Genomic DNA, 14500 nt, shown 5'->3' on the forward strand with positions numbered 1-14500 from the left:
AAACTTTTGAAAACAGTCCTGTTGTTTTAAAAATGCCTTTGATGGAAAAAATTATTTTTTATAGAGGGCATCTATTTCCTTGAATATAATAGTGATGCCTGCCTATTTTAGAAACTATAACAAAAGATAAAGAAAAATAAAATAATCAGTTAATTATGAGGTATTTTCTTCTAGTTAGATTTGTATATGTAAGTATGTGCATGTGTGCTAAGTCCAACTCTGTGCGACCCTATGGACTGTGGCCTGCCAGGCTCCTCTGTCCATGGGTTCCCCAGGCAAGAATACTGGACTGGGTTGCCATTTCCTGCTCCAAGGGATGTTCTGGACTCAGGACGGAATCCGCATCTCTTAAGTCTCCTGTATTCTCAGGCAGGTTCTTTACTATGGCGCCACCTGGGAAACCCATATGTAAGTATACCAACATGCATATATAAAACCTTTATAGGATTTGAGATTACACATTTTTTTTTTCATTTATGTTGTAAGAGTTTTTTCTAGGTCATTTAAAAAAAATCTTCCAAGACACCCTTGCTAACGGTTCCCTTATACTTCAAGAGATGGGCCATTATCAGCTGCTTCACTATTGCAGAACAGATGTTAATTTTTAAGCGGACGTCATCTGTATGAAAATGTTGGAGGGGTGACTGTGGGGACAATTCAGTGTGTCGTGCTTTGGGGCTTTCATCTCTAGGCCAGACTGAGGCAAAATATCTGACTTCTGCCTTCAGGTCAGCTTTGGCAGCTCAACCTCCATCTGCACCCGTGGAAGCTCAAAGAGGTGGAGGACCTGGCCTGGGGATTTTCTGCATATATTTCTGGGAAGGAGTTGGTGGTAAAGGGTTACAGGATTAGAGAGCTAAGCTGAAGGGCTGCACCTGGAGGCCGTCCTGCATGCTGAATTTACAACAGGAACCTGGGAGTCGTATAAATGAGTAATGCTTCATGATGCTCTTTTCCAAGCAAGCTGCAGAAATTGGCAGGGGCCCTTCAGTGTGTTGTCGATGTGTCTGGAATTCAGATAATTTGATTCTGAGATACCATGACAGTGGGAAGCAAGGCATTACCTTGAGAGAATGATGGCAGAGACAGCTGCTACAACCAATATTCATGGAAGACGTGGCACTAACAACTGTTCTCCATCCGCTGTCCTCCCGAAATTTCTATCCTGTCTCCTTCCAGTTGCCCTTACTCAAGGGCATTAAACTAAAAAGTAACATCACTGGTAATTCTTCTTTATTTTTTCCTCTAGTCCAGGCAGTGAAGAATGGGGAAAGTGAAATAAAAACCTTGACTGAAACTGATATGTCTCTTTAAAAAAATGATACTGACATTAGACACAGCTCAGAAGAGCGCATTTGAATATCGGGTAGCATTGCAACGTGTAACATCACTGGCTTCTTCTTTTAAATGTGTCTTTGTTGACTGAACACATTAATATTTTTCCAAGGTGTAATGGCTGGGAGGATTCTGTCGTAGCAGGAGATCTGGCAAGCTGGGTCCTATTAACTTTCGAATCGCAAGGATTTTGCTTGTGCAGTTGTTGCTTCCATTAGGGGAGCTGATAAACAGATACAGACTTTATTTGCCCAAATATATTGCTCATGCCACCTCTTATTTGTGGAGTGTTTAGCTTTTCTGAAGCACTTCTTTTAAGAAGGCTTTTTATCCATAGTGTAGCACTCTGGAGCTGTTGGTCACAGGCTTGACCCTGTGACTTTCTTTCTGTATATCTCCTTTTCTCCATCTAAAAATGGAAAGTGTTGGTCTTTTCCCCCCACGTCCCAATTCCCTGATTCTATTAACTCGTTTGACAATTTATTGCTAATAGTTGCACTGACAAAATTCCCAGGTACCTTAGCTTCATATTTCCTACAAAAGTCATATTTCTAGACAATCCTGGTGGTCCAGTGGTTAAGACTATGCTTCCACGACAAGGGACACAGATTTGATCCCTGGTCAGGGAACTAAAGTCCCACAAGTCTTGCAGTGCAGCCAAAAATATATATATTTAATATGAATTGGGAAAAGTTAACATTTTCACTCTTTATTAACCTATTGATTAGTTCTGAGAATGTGAACATGTACATAATAGCTGTGACCATTTAAAGAGCATGTACTCTGTGACCAGTGCTGTTCTAATGCTATTTTCACAACCCCATGAAGTAGGTAGGTAGGAATTATTATTCCAACTTTAAAATTGTAAGAAGTAATTTATATCTGGTGTCTGCTACGGAAGTGCTTTGGACAGACAGTCAAGAAGAGGTGATGAATGGGTGAAAATTTGTCTGTAGTATGTCCCCCAACTGTGACTGTGTCAGTCACTTAGTCTGTGTAGGACTCTTTGTGACCCCATGGACTGTAGCCTGCCAGGCCCTTCTGTCCATGGGATTCTCCAGGCAAGAATACTGGAGTGGGTTGCCATTACCTTCTCCAGGGGATCTTCCTGACCCAGGGATCAAACCTGAGTCTCCCACATTGCAGGCAGACTCTTTACCATCTGAGCCACGAGGGAAGCAAGCAGATTCAGCCTTTCTCCTGATTTGTGAATTTAGGCTCGAACCGTAAGACATGAAGCCAATGTCCAAGGAACAAAGATAAATTCAGCAGTGATATCAGTTCACATTCATGAAAACTGTCCAGGAATGTGGTCACGGGTATGCCCTGAGGAGTTATGATTGACTTACAGGTCTCTTACTATGGAATTAGTATTGCAGCTGGCCAGCGTTTAGACCATTATTCCTTCCTAGTTCCCAAGCACTTCATTTGCAGCCATGGCTCCAGGGTCAGAGCCACTGATGTACTGGGGAACCTAGAAGGCTTACAGTTGGGTTTGTATTATCAACTGCCTGTTGGCCACAAGCAGCTTCCTTCCATTACTGCAGTACTCTATTCCATATGTGCCAAGATATGGAACTATTAGGATGCATTAGAAGAAAATTTTTCTTTTTTTTTTTTTTTGGTTTGCTCTTATTGGGAAAGAGAATTCCACCAAAATGTCCATTTCAACTCAAAGTCAGGAATTCCTTGTGGAATAAAAAAAAGAGGATATCATGTGTAAACCAGAATAGTCACACAAATTAACCCAGATTTATGCGTATTCCATGAGAATAAAGTCGTATTTCATTAGCTCCCTCCCCCCACCACCCAGCCTCTCTCTCTTCAGCATGGTAAACTATACTTCTTGTATTCAAAAATATTTCTAAAGACTGGAAGTCACGGGAGAGGTCAGCTTCCCTCTGGCATCTATGGCCACCATCTTGAGTTACCACTGGAGCATGATGGCCCAGAAATGGTGCCAGGGGAGGCCAGTCATTTGGGCCTCCTTCCTTCACACCAGGGAACCAGGCCCTCAGCCTCTCAAATCTAGATACGTGATATCATCAGTGTCCCAGAGGTGGCGGCAGATGGGAACGCATCTCACACTAGATTATAACCGAGAATGCAGTTATAGCATGCCAAAATTACATTATCTAGGACCAACTCTCCCTATCGGAAAACTACCAGGGAAGCCAAACCAGAACAGAGGCCTGTTGTGAAGGCTATTGAATGAGTCACAATGGCTAGAGGCTTGGAAAGTGTCCCTGAACTGGCGACTGAATCTTGTGTCAGGGCTAAATTCTTTCATGCCCCTCTGGAATGAATACCCCCTACCCTCAATCCCAGTTCATGGCAACCAATGATTTACTTTACATCACTGCTTTTCCTTTTTCTAGAACTTCAGTAAATGGACTTGCATAATAAACAGCCTTTTGTGTCCAGTTTCTCTCAGGACAGTGATTTTTGAGGCCCATTCATGTTCCTTGTGTCAGAAGGCTTTAATTTTTCCTTGTATTGCTGAGTAGCCTTCCATTTGTGCATCTCCTTTAGCAAAATATCTATTCAAATCTTTTGTCTATTTTAGATGAATTATCTTCAAATATTGAGTTATAAATGTGCATTAAATATTCAGGATTGTTGTTTAGTCACTAAGTCATGTCTGACTCTAATATTCTTATGATATTTTAAATGGTCCTTAATTTTCTTTCAGATTCTGATTTTTTTTATTGCTAGTATATGTAAGTACAATCGATCTTTGTATTCTGTTACCTTGCTAAACACCTTAGTCCTAAGTTGGCTTTTCGGGGAGATTCCTTTAAATTTTATACATAGTCGAGCTTTCTGTTTATGAAAAGGCAACTTCACTTCTTCTTTCCCAATCCACTCACTTTCTTTTTTCTTCCTTACTACATTGGTTAGAATCTTTAGCACAATGTTGAGAAGTTATGAGTGGGCATCCTTGAATTTTTCCCAAATTGAAACTTTCAATCTTTCATATTATGTATAATTTTAACTGTGGGTTTTTCATATTCATAGATTTTCTTTATCACATCTGTCTACATACACACAACCCATCTGTTGGCTTTGTTTCTTTGGAGAACACTAATATCTTGTGCCTTTTACATAACATCTTGTGTGAAAATTCATGTGTGTGCTTTAATCAATCCTGGGCTATTATCACCCATTATCTCTTCAAATATTTCCTCTTCCTAGGTCTCTCTATTCTTTCTTTTTGGAACTCCTAGTTCAGTTCAGTTCAGTTGCTCAGTCATGTCTGACTCTTTGCGACCCCATGGACTGCAGCATGCCAGGCCTTCCTGTCCATCATCAACTCCTGGAGCCTACTCAAACTCACGGCCATTTCATTGGTGATGCCATCCAACCATCTCATCCTCTGTCATCTCCTTCTCCTCCTGCCTTCAATCTTTCTCAGCATCAGGGTCTTTCCAGTGACTCAGTTCTTTGCATCTGGTGGCCAAAGTATTGGAGTTTCAGCTTCAGCATCAGCCCTTCCAATGAATATTCAGACTGATTTCCTTTAGGATGGACTGGTTGGGTCTCCTTGCAATCCAAGGGACTCTCAAGAGTCTTCTCCAACACCACAGTTCAAAAGTATCAATTCTTCGGTGCTCAGCTTTCTTCACAGTCCAACTCTCACATCTATACATGACCACTGGAAAAACCATAGCCTTGACTAGACGGACCCTTGTTGACAAAGTAATGTCTCTGCTTTCTAATATGCTGTCTAGGTTGGTCATAGCTTTTCTTTCAAGGAGCAAGCATCTTTTAATTTCGTGGCTGCAGTTACTATCTGCAGTGATTCTGTGGCCCAAAAAATTGTCACTGTTTCCCCATCTATTTGCCATGAAGTGATGGGACCAGATGCCATCGTCTTAGTTTTCTGAATGTTGAGTTTTAAACCAACTTTTTCACTCCTATTTCACTTTCATCAAGAGGCTTTCTAGTTCCTCTTCACTTTCTGCCATAAGGATGGTGTTATCTGCATATCTGAGGTTATTGATATTTCTCCTGGCAATCTTGATTCCAGCTTGTGCTTTATCCAGCCTAGCAATTCACTTGATGTACTCTGCACATAAGTTAAATAAGCAGGGTGACAATATACAACCCTGAGGTACTCCTTTCCTGATTTGGAACCAGTCTGTTGTTCCATGTACAGTTCTAACTATTGCTTCCGACCTGTGTACAGATTCCTCAAGAGGCAGGTCAGGTGGTCTGGTAGTCCCATCTCTTTCAGAATTTTCCACAGTTTATTGTGATCCACATGGTCAAAGGCTTTGGCACAGCCAATAAAGCAGAAATAGATGTTTTTCTGGAACTCTTGCTTTTTTGATGATCCAGTGGATGTTGGCAATTTGATCTCTAATTCCTCTGCCTTTTCTAAATCCAGCTTAAACATCTGCAAATTCACAGTTCACATACTGTTGAAGTCTGGCTTGGAGAAATTTGAGCATTACTTTGCTAGCGTGTAAGACGAGAGCAATTTTTCAGTAGTTTTAACATTCTTTGGCATTGCCTTTCTTTGGGATTGGAATGAAAACTGCCCTTTTCCAGTTCTGTGGCCACTGCTTAGTTTTCCAAATTTGCTAGTGTATTGAGTACAGCACTTTCACAGCATCATCTTTTAGTAGGTATAGGTTGAAACTTCTCACTCTAGCTTCCATTTTTCTTAATCTCATTCTGGGTGATTTTCTTAACTCTATCTATAGGCTCACTAATTCTTTGTTAAGCTGTTATGCTGTTTAACCCATTCATTGAATTTTAAATTTCAGTTCTTTTGTTTTTCTTTCTAGAAGTTCTATTCGATACTTGTTCAAATCTACATTTAAAAAAGATAGAGACTTGTTCTTTTAATATAGTATATTTAATATATTCTTAATATAGTTAATCATTTAAAAAGTATTTATTTTATATTATTCTTTAAACTGTTTTTCTATGAACTGAAATTCTTGGGGTCTACGTGTGTTTTAATTTCTGATACTTGTTCATAGGAGGATGTATACTTTCAATTTAATTATTTATTTAAAGCTCATCTTGAGTGAGGCTCTAGAATTTCATGGATATTTTTCATAATCTAAGTTTAGTTTTCTGTGGAAATTCCGCATGAGCTGCAAGTACGTTGCTTCAGAGAAAGTTGGTGTTTGTTTCTTCCCAGTGAGACAGGAAGAATCACTGGACCAGTGTAGATCTTGATTATAATTTTCTGGGCTGTGTGTGTATTGTCAATTCAGAATCTGTACAGGCAGTAGGCCTGAGATGTTGAGTACCCAGGGGAAACTTTTGCTTGCTCTCATCCAGTATATCCAGGTGGAGATTACAAAATTCCTTGACATCTCTCTGAGTCTGTGGATAGATTTTTTTTCCAGTCCACTCTTTCACTGTGGATATGGTGGCCCTTTGCTGTCTCTGCCTTTATGTAGGTTTTTGCTTCCACTTCACAATTCTCATCCCTTAATCCCGGTATGGTGCCACACTGCAATGGCCAGTAACTCCCCCAGCACGTCTCAGGAATAATTTGATGAAATTTTTCTGACCTTTATTTCTGGACCCAATATTTTCTATATTTGTTTTTCCTGCAGTTCAATTTTACATTTAAATATCTTTTAATCAATTATATTAAAAAGTTATAGGTCTTGTAGGTGTTATCTTAGTGTGTCATCTTGCCTAAATGAAACATTTCCCAGTTTAGATTGCACCACTATTACACCTTTTGTAGTGTTGGATCTGATGCATCTTACCTTCCCTTGTTCAGTAATGATGGGTAAACCCACTGGTGGGCACATTGGTTTCCTTATAAACCATGGCAGGCAGGATCCGGAGCTTCACTTTCTAGTGGTTACCAGAAGGAAAAGGGTTGGGGAGTGGGGCAAAATGGGTAAAAGGCATCAACTGTATGGTGATGGATGGAAACTAAATTTTTGGTGGTAGGCACACTCTAGTATATGGGCTCAGTGGTAAAGAATCTGCCCGCCAATGCAGGAGACGCAGAAGAAATGGATTTGATCCTTGGGTTGGGAGGATCCCCTAGAGGAGGAAATGACAACCCACTCCAGTATTCCTGCTTGGAAAATCCCATGGACAGAGGAACCTGGCAGGCTATAGTCCATAGCGTCGCAAAGAGTTGGACATGACTGAGCACACACACGCATGCACACTAGTGTATACAGAAGTACACATGAAACTTATATCATGTTATAAACAAGTTACCTCAACTTAAAAAAGAAGATTCATATTCTTTTCTAATGATACCAGTTATCCAGAATTTAAGACCAATCATCTTTTTTTCTTTAATCACCAGGTAAAGAAGGAAAGATTTGTCTATATTCAATGAAAATTTTCTCTTCTCAGTAGCTGATTTCCTTTGATTACAAAAAGCAAGTAAAACCTTAGCAAACACTGCAAATTGTGTTGCAACAAACATCATGAATACAGTGTTTCTTCAACAAAATAATGATACCCAGGATGGTTAAGGGAGAAGGCAATGGCACCCCACTCCAGTGCTCTTGCCTGGAAAATCCATGTAGGGAGGAGCCTGGTGGGCTGCAGTCCATGGGGTCGCGAAGTCGAAGACGACTGAGCAGCTTCACTTTCACTTTTCACTTTCATGCATTAGAGAAGGAAATGGCAACCCACTCCAGTGTTCCTGCCTGGAGAATCCCAGGGACGGAGGAGCCTGGTGTGCCGCCATCTATGGGGTCACACAGAGTCGGACACGACTGAAGCGACTTAGCAGCAGCAGCAGCAGCAAGATGGTTAAGAATCCCCTATTAATAGTAATAACAAGAAAACAACCATGTTTTTAGCGTATGCTAAGTAATTTCAGCTACCTCTGAAGTGTATCTTGATCCTATTGACTTTTCTCCATCCTCATTGCAAACACACTCGTCCAAGTCACTGTCATTTCTCACTTGGCTTAAGCAATATTCCCCCATCTGGTCTCTCAATAAAAGGCATGTTTAATAAGAATAGTGATAATAAAATGCTGCTGAGAATCAGAATTTTATTGCTGGAAAAATTGTAGGAAAACTGTAAGAGAGAATTTATTCTGAGTAAGTTTGGACTGGATAATTTCAAAAAGCTTTTTCAACTCTGAGATTGTATTATTCTGATCAGGGATTTTCAAATTCTTTGTGGAGTAGAATCAGTTTTTGTTTTTTGTTTGTTTGTTTGTTTTTTAATTTTCAAACCACCATGGACTGATACTTTGGTAAAATACAACAGAAAGTGAAATGACCGGAAAAATTTAAAAATTAGATTCAACAGACATAAGATTATCAAATTGCTTTGAGGGTTTTTAAATGTGTTTTAATTATGGCTTACCGCATAATAAAATACCTCAGAACTCAGCGGCTTAAGATAGTTATTTATCTTGCATAATTTCTGAGGGTCAGAAATTCAGAACCAGCTTAGTTAATTGATTGTGACTTAAGAGTCTCTCATGAGTGACATTCAAGGTTGCAGCCATCTGAAGACCTGACTGGGGCTTGAGGCTCTGCTTTCAAGGTGGCTTCATCATATTGTAGGCAATTGCTGGCTGATGGCAAGAGGCCTCAATTCCTTTTTACTGCAGGGACCTCTCCATAGAGCTGACTGAGCATCTTCATGGCATGGCAACTGGTTTTCTCTGGAGCAAGTCATCCAAGAGCTAGCTCAGTGGATGCCACAGAGTCCCTTATGACCTGACCTCAGCCATCACACTGCACCATCTCTGCAATGCACTATTGGTTAGATGTGGCAGTGCTTTAGTTGCTCAGTTGTGTCTGACTTGATGGGTTTGTCTTACATGATGTGAGAGGAGACCACACAAGCATGAAGCCGGGAGGCAAAACTCTCTGGAGGAACAGACTCGCAGAGAATGAACTTATGGTTGCCAGAGGGGAAGGATGGGGGAAGGAATAGTTAGGGAGTTTGGGACTGACCTGTACACACTGCTACATTTTAAATGGATAACCAACAAGCTCCTACCATTTAGGACAGGGAACTGCTCAGTGTTATGTGGCAGCCCGGATGAGAAGGGAGTTTAGGGAAGAAAGGATACATGTATAATTATGGTTGAGTCCTTTCACTGTCCACCTGAAACTCTCACAATATTGTTAATTGGTTATTCTCCAATACAAAATAAAAAAAACTTTTTTAAAGAATCTCTGGAGGTATCTTGGGAGACTTGCAACTACAAAAGCTTACTCCCAATTTCCACATTTCCCTGTCTGTGAACCAAATTTTGAGGAGCAAATTCCTAATCTGTAAGAAGCTTCTCATCTTGCAGATGAGGTAACTGAGGTCTGCCTGAAGACATACCCCTTAATTAGAGACAAAAATCAGGTTTCCAGTTTCCACTTCAGTATTCTTTCTATCACATCACATTGACTTCTATTTTACCTACTATTTATCTAAGTGGCATTTGCCTGAGCTTCTCATTAAGTAATGAGAATGAATCAGGTGAGGTGTAAAGGCAGTGACACACAGAAGCTGCAGCTGTAGGTTTTCTTAGGATCACCGCAAAGCTATCTTCAAGGTGGCCATCAAATAGGAGAATTCAGTGAGTCCGGTTCAAAAGCTTCACAATGCGACAATGGAAATGGACTTGATTTAGCTTCAAAGTTTCTATTAACTCAAAGAAACGATGATTTTTCTGGGAGAATTAACACACAGTCACTGAGAGAGGACGAAAGTCACTTTAGTGCTTTGAAACTTCTTTCAACTCAACTCTTAGATCTTTGCACAAAACATTGTAGCTTAGATTCCTGGTCCTATAACACTTTTCAGAGCCAGATGGTTACATCTTGATCCTGATTTCAAAGCACATGCAGAATTTGCAGCAAGCTCATTCTATAAGGTTGAGAAATCACCTGCTCCAGAAACTGGCACTAAGGGAATCCTCCTAAACGCATCGTTTATATTGTCTGTATTTGGAAGGAATTGCTGGCTTGGGACACATAACCTTTACTTCTAAGGCCAAAAGTGTATTAAAATTGTGACAAACAAATAGTAGAATATCACTGATTTCTAAACTATTTTCACTCTATCATCTCTCCTGTTCTCCTAATTAAATAAAAAACCCGAGACAAGAAAAAGTTAAGATTTCTGAAGTTTTAAAAAATGTTTTACTTGTTAAAGTATCAAACTTAAAGAAAAGATGCTAGAATAAAAATCATGCACCTATGTATCCTTTACCTAGATTCATTTGTTAACTTTTTTTGGCTGCACCTCACAGCAGGCTGGGAATTCCCCGACCAGAGAGGGAACCCACAACTTCTGCAGTGGAAGTGTGGAGTTTTAACTACTGGACTGCCAGGAAAGCCCCTTGCCTTTCACATTTTTTTACTCATTTGCTTTGCCGTTTATTCCTCCTGCTCCAACCTCTCTCTCCCTCTCTACACACACGTGCGCGCGCACACACACACGTATACACACCACATGTGAATTTCTTTTATTTGAGAATAAGTTCCATGTGTCATGACCCTTTAGTCCTAAGTATTTCAGTATGTACTACCTAATAGTAGGGATAGTCTGTTTTGTAACCACAGTTGCCAACCTCAGTAAATTTAGCATTTGTGCATTCGTTTGAACTAATCTACCTATTCATATTTCAATATTACCACTGCCCCTGTGATGTCCTCTATTACTCCTCTCCTCTCCAGTACTGGAAGGAGAGAAAAGGGCCAGGTATTAGATTCAGTCATCAGGTCTCCTTAGCCTTGTTGAATCTGGAACATTCCCCAGCCTGCCTTTATTCTTTATGACACCGACATTTTTGAAAATAGAGTTTCATCTCCTCTCTTTTTGAAAATACAATATTCATCATTTTGAGTTTGCCTGGTAATTTGTCTGATACTTAGAGCCAAGCTCTGTATTCTCAGGCAGAATGCTAAAACAGGGACGGTGTGTCCCCCGCAGAGGATCACATCTGGAGACACACACAGTCCAACCATCCCTCACTGATTACCTGGTCAAGGTGCTGCCCAGTTTCTCCACTGAGTAATTATGGATTTCCCCCTTGCAATGAATAACAATCTGTGGGAAGGCACTGTAAGACCATCCAAGTTCCCTGCTCTTTCTCTGTTGAAATTTAGCAGCTATTGATACTTCTTACTTGATTCTGTCATTTCAGTATGATAGTTTCAGAAGGATGACTTTCCAGCTCCCACACTGTCTTCACATTTACCAGGCAAGATTCTGCAGTAAACGAGAGCCCTTTCTTCTCTCCATTTATTTATTATCGGTGTGAACCCACAGATTCTTATTTTTTCCCCAACACTTCATAACTCATTACTGTCCTTCAAATTGCCCCAGATTTGGCCACTGATGGCCCTTTAAGCTGGCTTCTTTGTCCTTGTGACATGCTTACATTTTTAAAAGCACTTCCTTATTTTCTAGTGCAATAAGATGTTCCAGGCCCATCTGTACCTCCCTTGCACCCTTCCTCTGTCCCTCAGAGATTCCTGGGTTTGGATTTTGATTTGCCATGCAGACTCAAAACTGTGGAAAACCCCATCTACCTTGTTTATTTGCTCACTGGTCCAGCCCCTCTCCAGCCAAAGGTGACCATAATCACCACCATGAAAACTCTGGGTTTGCTTGACTGCCTGCTCTACAAAGTCGAGGTCTCTGAGTCTTTGCTCTTGTCTGCGTCACCTCCTTGCTGGTTCGGGGACATTTAAAATGCCCCAAATAGCCATGTATGGGCCAATTGAATTGTTCCTTTACTTGTGTTTGCATAACACGTTTTACATACCTTTATTATGGAGTTAATCTGGCATCATTGTACTTTGGTTACATTCCTCGCTAGACTGATGTCAAATATTTTCAAGTGATCTGGGGAGGAAGGTATTTATTTTCCCTAAACTACAGATGAGAAACCTGAGGTTCAAGGAGGTGAGCCTAAGAGAAGCAGCAGAGCAAGGGTGAGGTCTTGATTACAGCCAACTTCTGCCCTTTAATCGCTGTAGGACCTTAAGCAGGTGACTAAGCCTGTCTCTACTTCAGTTTCCCTGGAATCAATGTGGATGATAATAAACAGAAACTGCCATGTGGGGCTGTTTTGTGGCTTGAAGGAATTAATGCTTGTCCAGCCCCTAGAATAGAGCCTGGCACATTGTAAGTGATGGGTGAATGTTTGTTAAGTAATTAAGTGACATCATTGCAATTCAAATCCCAGTCTTATGAAGATAAAGCTCCTAGCCGCTGATCTGTTGTAACTTTGTAGGATTAAGATTCCCTGAGAAGCAGTGATTCTATTTTTGTTTCTGCTTAGTGGCTAAGTCATGTCCAACTCTTTGCGATCTCATGGACTGTAGCCCACCAGGCTGCTCTGTCAATGGGATCTCCAGGCAAGCATACTGGAGTGGGTTGCCATTTCCTTCTCCAGGGGATCTTCCTGACCCAGGGACTGAAACTTCGTCTCCTGCATTGCAGGTAGATTCTTTACTACTGAGTCGCCTGGGAAGTCCAGTGACTCCAGGCAGTAATTCTATTAGAGACAGCAATAAAAGGAAACTGGTTTGGGATATAAAACATGAATAAGATAAGATGAAGTGAAATATCCCAGCTAACTGCCGAATTAAGGCACGGACTGGGGAAGGGTGCAGGTACCTTGTCCTCTGACTCTGGGTCCTGGGCACACTGGCTGCACACCCAGGCAAGGACCACCAGGTAAATTCTGGGAGTTGGTCCCTCTCTTTATATGTCCTTGTCTCAAGTCAGTTGTGGGTTAGACATTTGGCCGCCTGGGGTGACATCACAGAGATTCTGCCTATGCATTCACAATTCTGCAAGATGGTGCTATAGGTAACCAGAAAAGTTAATCACTGCTTTACTGAAGATGGGAAAGGCATTGGTCGAGTTCTTGAATCTTATGCATGTTGTACTATTGTGGGGGTTAAGAATAAAATTCACATTTCTAAAGCAAGAATAATTTTTATTCTTACCTAATAGTTTACATAACTAAAATAAATTATTATTATTAATAATGTTGGTACGGTTGAAAATGGTGGATTGCATTGCGATTGTTCTGGTAGATGACAACTGCTAGCTGAGTTACAAAATTATGTAAAAGTTTTCAGTTTAGAGACCAGGGGTAGACAGTGTTTGTCTACATGTGGAAAGGTTACTCAGGGATTAACTATTGTGTCAAATATTAGCTATTAACAATTTAGAGCAGATGCTCTACCGAACTGGGAGATGTTGGAGAACATTCTCAAGCTTGAGCGTGAGTCAGGAGCATTTTTAGGACTTGTTAAAACAAAGATTGTTGAACCCCATCCCCAGTGTTTCCAATGCACTCTGTTTGGGATAGAGCCCATGAATCTTCACTTTTAATAAGTTCTCAAGTGACACTGATATTGCTGGTTCAGGGATCACAATCGGAGAACCACTTCCCTCTGTTGATTTAGAACAAACGTCCCCTCACTGGCAGTCCCTTCCACCACCTGAGTTGAAACTCAATATAACTAGATTTGATTTGAATAGGCTACCCTCAGCAGTCAAATTTCCCAACCACTTTTAGTATTTTACAGACCAACGGAGCCATCACTTATTTCTTCAGAAGAAAAAAAAAAAAAAAAACCCAAGCAAACCTTAAAGTTTTTAAAGGAATATCACAGCTAATTAACTGTAGTACTAGATGCATGTTTCTGATATCTTGATAATTAAACACATTAAGACTTCGTGGTACTTGCCATATTGTTATGTAACAATTGAAATACACCTCTGTTTGTCACTGGGACATTCTTGAACTAGAGACCTGAGAGGTGATGACCAGCAGGTGGCGCTCTGAGTCAGTTCACGGTGGCCTTTATGCGGTGAAAGGCAAACACGCAGACAAGGTGCCTGCTTTAAATCCTCAAAGTAAGGTTCTCTTAACCACTTGTCATAAAACACCCTGAGACACACGTCTTGGAAAATCGAAGTGTCAAGCTCAGCATCTTTGCCACATTTCAAACTAGGTAATTACCTTCTCTCCCAAAGGGAATCTGTTTTATGTATTTGTGTCCTTTCTAGGTTACAGGTTTCCCAAAGGCAAAGATCTTGCCTTCCGTTCACTCCACACAATGCTGAAGTGAAATGGTTGTTTTACAATAACAGTCTAATTATTCTACGTCCCTCTGAGTTACATGATGACCTGTTACATACTAATTGCTAGTAATATAAAAATGTGCCTGCCTCC

This window comes from Moschus berezovskii, chromosome 14, assembly GCF_049115385.1.
Source record: "Moschus berezovskii isolate FMDL1 chromosome 14, NW_MosBer_1.0, whole genome shotgun sequence".
Taxonomy (NCBI): domain Eukaryota; kingdom Metazoa; phylum Chordata; class Mammalia; order Artiodactyla; family Moschidae; genus Moschus; species Moschus berezovskii.